The sequence below is a fragment of the Rhincodon typus genome, chromosome 48 (assembly GCF_021869965.1).
Source record: "Rhincodon typus isolate 14 chromosome 48, sRhiTyp1.1, whole genome shotgun sequence".
NCBI lineage: Eukaryota > Metazoa > Chordata > Chondrichthyes > Orectolobiformes > Rhincodontidae > Rhincodon > Rhincodon typus.
The window spans coordinates 3,481,936-3,488,020 of NC_063379.1; positions in this window are offsets into that span (position 1 = coordinate 3,481,936).

Sequence of the window (6,085 nt, forward strand, 5' to 3'; positions counted from 1 at the left end):
GTCGGGACCCCTTTTTCTGAAGAAGGGTCCCGACCCGAAACGTCAACCTTCCTGCTCCCCCGATGCTGCCTGGCCTGCTGCGTTTCTCCAGTTCCACACTGTTGTTAGTTAGGTCTGATGGAGAGTCATCCAGACTCGAAACGTTGGCTGGCTCTCTCTCCCCATGGATGCTGTCTGACCCGCTGTGACCTCCAGCATTTGCTGTTTCCAGTACAGATCCCGGCATCGACAAGGAGCGACTGGAGGCTTACGCAGCGCGGTAACACCAGTCTGAAGCGAATGGGCCAAATGGCCTGTTTCTTCACAGTGACGATGTTGTCTCACTGCCCCAGGAAAGCAGGGAGATGGCTGTTAAGTGCTTTGGGATATCCCGAGGTGTTGAAAGGGCTGCATAAATGCAAGCTCATAGTTTCTGCTGGTTGCTTGCCAGCTTTCCTATTGGCTGACCTTTTCTGCATTATTAAGGCACTTACGTCAATTCTTCACAGACGGTTTTGTTATTTTTTACTCCTCTTCTCGAAATTCCACTGCTTTCGAATCTCTCCGCCAGTCCACTTCCCGCTCGCCTGGATGAGCCTGTGCCAAAATCTCAGCCGCCTTGCAACTCAATGTGCTTCATCTCAGCTCCCTCAGGGCGATGAGCCAGGAGGCTGTACGGCCCACACACAAGCCTGACCCCTCAGCGCTTCATCAGCAGGGACATGGAATCCAGTAGCTAGCAAGTGGCACCAAGAAAGAGATTGAGAGAGACAGACAGACAGACAGACAGAAAGGGAGAGGGTGTATTGGCTCGATTGGTACCACATCCACAAACATCCCACTCCCTCCACCACCACCGACGCTCAGTCACAGCAGTGTGTACCATCTGCAAGACGCCCTGCAGAAGTTCACCAATGATCCTCAGGCAGCACCTTCCAAACCCACGGCCAATTCCATCCAGAAGGATCAGGGCAGCAGATACATGGGAACACCTCTCCCCTGCAAGTTCACCTCCGAGCCACTCCCCATCCTGACGTGGGAATATATCGCCGTTCCTTCAGTGTGGCTGGGTCAGAATCCTGGGCATTGCAGGTCAACCCACAGCACAAGGGCTGCAGCGGTTCAAGAAGGCAGATCACCGCCAGGCTCTCCAGGGAAAGACTCAAGTCAGTAACATCTACACTTGTCATGTTGCTGGCTCAGTCCTGCTGGGATCTGGGCACCGCAATGGTGGTGGTGGGGGCTGGTGGGGATGGGGTGGCGGGGTGGGGGGGCGGTGGTGGGGGGTGCGGGTGTCTTCCCCTCCCTAGGGGGTGGGGGACGAGCGAGGGGCTGGTCAGCCTCATTGGGGACCCTCGTGGGTGGATGGGGCCTTGCATAGGGCATGGTCCTGAGGCCAACAGGCTGATCCCGACACCACGTCTCCCAGTCATGCATGCGGTTTGGGGGGGCATGGTTCCAATTAGCGCAGGTCGGAGGTCAGACCTGCAAGGTCAATAGCTTTGACTCGCGCCCCCCCACCCCCAACTCCTAGGAGCTTGAAAGGGGGCAGTTGGTGCCGGTTTCCGGATGTTTCCGAGACCGTGCAGTCCGGTGCCGCAGGTCGTGAGGCGCGTTTCCGACGGTGGAAGCGGCTTCTGGAATGTTCTGTGGAACGTTTGTGGAATACTCTGCTGCCGCAGGACACAAACCAAACACACAGGGCTCTGGCCGGGCTCTCTCTCTCTCTCTCTCTCTCTCTCTCCCCCTTGCACAAGCCTTGCGCCAACTACCTGCATTCACCTGGCACCTATCACCCCTTACAACGTACCTGACCCACATCCCCTCCCCCAATCCACCTTCAGGACAAAGAGGAAACATATTGGGGGACAGGACCCACTTAAGGTGATGCTGTGGACATGGTAAGATGAGGCGGTCTGTGGTTGAAGAGCAGGTTTGTAAACCATGCCTTCAAAGAGAGAGATGAGGACAGGATAGGGAGAGAATTCTAGTGCTTGGGAGTGCTGAAATCCCAGAGGTTTGTAGAGGTGACTGAGATGGGGCTGTGTATTGTGGGGGCTGGAGGAGATGCGCTCTAGTTTTGGACTCCCTATCGATGCCCCTCATAACTTTGTAAGCCTCCATAAGGTCACCCCTCAGCCTCCAATACTCCAAGGAAAATAGCCCCAGCCTATTCAGCCTCTCCCTATAGCTCAAACCCTCCAACTCTGGCAACATCCTCGTAAATCTTTTCCGAACCCTTTGAAGTTTCACAACATTCTTCCTACAGCAGGGAGACCAGAATTGAATGCAGTATTCCAAAAGGGGCCTAACCAATGCCCTGCACAGCTGCAACATGAACCCCCCCAACTCCTGTACCCAATGCATGACCAATAAAGGCACAACACTCCTCGGTTTATGATACAGTCTAGGACCCCCCAGCGCTAACCAGACCTCCTCCCTGGGACCAGTGGGACCTTTCCTGGCAGTGTAAAGAAATAACAGCTCGGGCGGGGTGGGGGAGGGGGGGAGGTTTGGGGAACGTCTGTGTCCCACCATGGACCTCTAAGGGAATAGGCCGCCCTGGATCCAAGAGAAATCCCTCGGCTGGCTTCAGACGGACGGTTTGCATTTCCCAAAGCTTTGGCGTCTGTCTTGGGAGAAATCATTCAGTCGAGGGGAAGGGGGTGGGGCGGTTCCAAAGACGCCGGTAAACAGAACGGGAGCCTGGGCCGGGGGCACGGAGCCAACGTTACCAGCTTCCCAGCTCCTGTTTAATCCCACACAGATGGGCCCAATCGGTAACCCTGCAAGGTTCATCTGGAGTTTACACGTTCAGGCTCACGTACAAATTAGCAACAGGCCCCTCAAACGCTGGAGCTCCAACGAACAATATCATGGTGACCAGACTTGAGAATGAGGAGGAATTTTTTTTCTCCCCAGAGGGTGGTGAATCTTTTGAAATTCCTTACCACAGAGAGCTGTTGGAGGCAGAGTCCTGGTGTATTGCGAGAGAGATAGATTGTTGATCTGTTGGGAATTGTGGATTAAGGGGAAAGAACAGGGAAGTGTTGGATCGGCCATTGAATGGCAGAACAGGCCTGAGGGGCTTTTGCAGTGAGCGTAACAGTGGGGGGAGGCTCATAGAATGTGAGTTCCCTGATTGGGGCTGTTAACCTGGTCGGATCAGGGAGCCCTGGCTGACAGATACAAACAGGAGGGTCAGGGGTTCTGTTCACTCTGAGAGCTGGCTCTGGGGGAGCTGGATCAGTGTCAATGTCTCTCCGTGTGTAAATAAAGGGGGAACGCCCTTCGTGGAGTTATTTCAGAAAGGGTGAAAGCCTACTCCTGTTCCTGTTTCTTACAGTCTTATTAAGCCATATTCTCGCCTATCACCCCCTCCGCCTTTGGATTTCAAAAATTCTGTTTGCCTCTGCCTTCACAAATACTCAGGGCCTCTGCCTTGTTTTTTGAGGACAATATTTCCAAAGATTCAGGTCCTCGAGAAAAGAAATACAGTGAACTTTGTTGTGATCAGCAACTTACGAAGGGGATCTCTTGATAAACCGACAAAAATAGACCTGCTTTACCGCAATGTTTACTGTATTATTCTGTCCAATTATTATAGTTTTTAGAGACAAAATAAAAACTGCAGATGCTGGAATCCAAGGTAGACAAACGGGAGGCTGGAAGGACACAGGAGGTCAGGCAGCATCTGGAGGAAAGGAGCAGTCAACGTTTCGGGTATAACCCTTCCTCAGGACTGGATAAAGGGGTAGGGGGGAGCTGCAGATAAAGTGGGGGGTTGGTGGGGAGGGGGTGGTAGCAGAACGTTGGTGATGGGTGGACACTGGTGGTAGGTACGACCTGGTTGGTCGATGGGAGGGACGAATCCAGTTGGTGTCTGGAAGGGAGGGTCAGTAAGTGGAATGGAAGGGAGAAGGTGGGGCTGGAAAGGGAGCTGGGGGGGGGGGGGGGGGGGCAGGTTATTTGAAATTGGAGAACTCAACGTTGAGTCTTCCGGGCTGTACAGTGCCCAGGGGGAAGATAAGCTGTTGCTCTTCAGCGTTCTGAGTCGCTGCGACACTGGAGGAGGCCGAGGACGGACATGTCAGAGGGGGAGTGGGGGGATGGGGAGTTGAAATGGGCGGTGGCTGGGAGGTTAGGCCAGGCGAAGATGCTCAGTGAAACGGTCACCTAGTCTACATTTGGTCTCACCGATGTAGAGAAGACCATATTGGGAACACCGGATGCAATAGACGAGGTTGGAGGAGATGCAGGTGAAGCTCTGTCTCAGCTGGAAGGGCTATTTAGTTTTTACATTTATTGACCTCAGTGTAAACTTACTTGTTCAATCGCATGGCCACACAAAATACCAACAGTCGATTCAATTTTGAGTCCATTTCTCCTCAAGTACTGCGATGTCCAAGGGGTCAGTTCAGAGCGTAAGTTACTCTGCTGGTAAGTTCTATTTAAGGCAGAGTTGCGTTATTGTTGAAGTGAATTATTCTGTAAATAAAGCCCAACAGCGATGTGTATACCCCAGCATGATGCTCCTGTTACTTAGTGCGTGTTTTTGCATTGGACCTGTAGATTATCTGGAATATGGAATCAATTGGTACATTCCTGATCCCACAGGTGTACGTTGATAAAAAGTTTGCTGTATATTTACTGAATGAGTCAGGATGGCATTCCATTTGAACTGAAGTTCTCGGGCATGGTGTTCCCATGTATCTGCTGCCCTTGTCCTTCTGATTGAGAGTGGCCATGGGTTCAGAAGGTTATGCCTGAGGATCTTTGGTGAACTTCTGCACAGTACACACTGCTGGTTGTCAAACTTGAAAGGGGTTCAGAAATGGTTTACAAGGATGTTGCCAGGGTTGGAGGGTTTGAGCTACAGGGAGAGGTTGAACACTCTGGGGTCTTTTTTCTGGAGCATCGGAGGCTGAGGGGTGACCTTATAGAGGTTTATAAAATCATGAGGGGCATGGATAGGGTGAATAGACAAGGTCGTTTCTTTTCCCTAGGGTAGGGGAGTCCAAAACTAGAGGGCGTAGGTTTACGGTGAGGGGGGAAAGATTTAAAAGGGACCTGAGGGGTAACTTTTTCAGGCAGAGGGTGGAGCGTGTATGGAACAAGCTGCCAGAGGAAGTGGTTGAGGCTGGTACAATGACAACATTTAAAAAGCGTCTGGATGGGTACATGAATGGGAAGGGTTTAGAAGGATATGGGCCAAATGCTGGCTAACAGGACTGGATCTATTTAGGATATCTGGTCGGCACAGACAAGTTGGATTGAAGGGTCTGCTTCCGTGCTGTATGACTGTACGATTCTATAACTGAGCGTAAGTGGTGGAGGCTGAAGATGCTGGATTAAGGGTCTACTTTGTGTTGAGCAGTGTCGAGTTGAGTTAGTCTGATCGCTATGAGAGACAGGAATATATTTAAATGGTCCAAAACAGAGGAGGGTGGGTGTGGGTGTGATGGTGGTGGGAGTAATCTGGCCTGGGATCTTTCTCCTCCTCATTGTCCAACACTCCAGCTGTGCTCGTGGTAGGGGGGGAAGGGGACAGCCAATTGCTGTGTTGTTTAGACTGAAATTCCTGGCCACAGGATCACGCCTGGGATTATCCCTCCTCATCTGTTTCAAATTCAGAAAAGTTTTGGAAAAGCATTGGCTCAGAAAGAAGATGTCAAACCCTGAGCACGGTGGGGATTGGAGGCGGAGAGGGGGTGAGAGAGCTGGAGATCAGGGTGATTCGGAGAGAACCTTTCAAAGGCTCAGCAAGCATACGATAGGCCAAATGGCCTTCGCTGAGGTGTCAGATCCTACAGAGAAGTTAAACGGGACGGACAGCAATGAGAGGGGAAATATTGTTTTATGTGACTCGAGGCCAGTCCCAGAGGGGGTGCTGAGAATGTGTGTGTGTGTGTATGAGTGTGTGTGAGTGTATGTGTGTGAGAGTGTGTGTGTGTGTGTGAGTGTGTGTGTGAGAGTGTGTGTGTGTGTGTGTGAGTGTGTGTGAGTGTATGTGTGAGTGTGTGTGAGTGTATGTGTGTGTGTGTCTGTGTGTGTGTCTGTGTGTGTGTGTGTGTGTGTATGAGTGTGTGTCTGTAATTGTGTGAGT